This window comes from Copadichromis virginalis, linkage group LG23, assembly GCF_057382275.1.
Source record: "Copadichromis virginalis isolate Kocher_CV1m ecotype Utaka linkage group LG23, C_Virginalis_male_GT1.1, whole genome shotgun sequence".
Lineage (NCBI taxonomy): Eukaryota > Metazoa > Chordata > Actinopteri > Cichliformes > Cichlidae > Copadichromis > Copadichromis virginalis.
The window spans coordinates 20,011,900-20,012,328 of NC_140639.1; positions in this window are offsets into that span (position 1 = coordinate 20,011,900).

The window sequence follows — 429 nt, forward strand, 5'->3', positions numbered from 1 at the left end:
CCAAGCTCTGTTTAATGGGTGAGGTGTGCTGGGCCTTCACAGGCAGGTGTAACAGCAGCTCAGACTCACTGATAATCACCACCATGTTAATTGTGTGGTCAGTGTGTGAAGAATGAGGCTCGCGTGTTTGTACCATCACTTTCTAACCACCAACCAAACCTGCACGAATCCTTTAGTCTCTTCACGTCAATCTGCTGCAGCTTTCAGACCAATCAATCAGATCATTAATGCAGTCAGCAAAATGTCAACTCAATGTGCTTCCTTTCAGTCACATTGATAAACATGTTTGAGCTCTGTGAAATACATTTCATCCCCTGAAAGATTTATTCTTGAGTTTTAAACCACATGCAGCATCATTTTATTTACAGGACTTTAGTGGTGGCTCTGGACGACTGAATGAGTCAAAGGAAGAAAAGCCAAACCAACAGA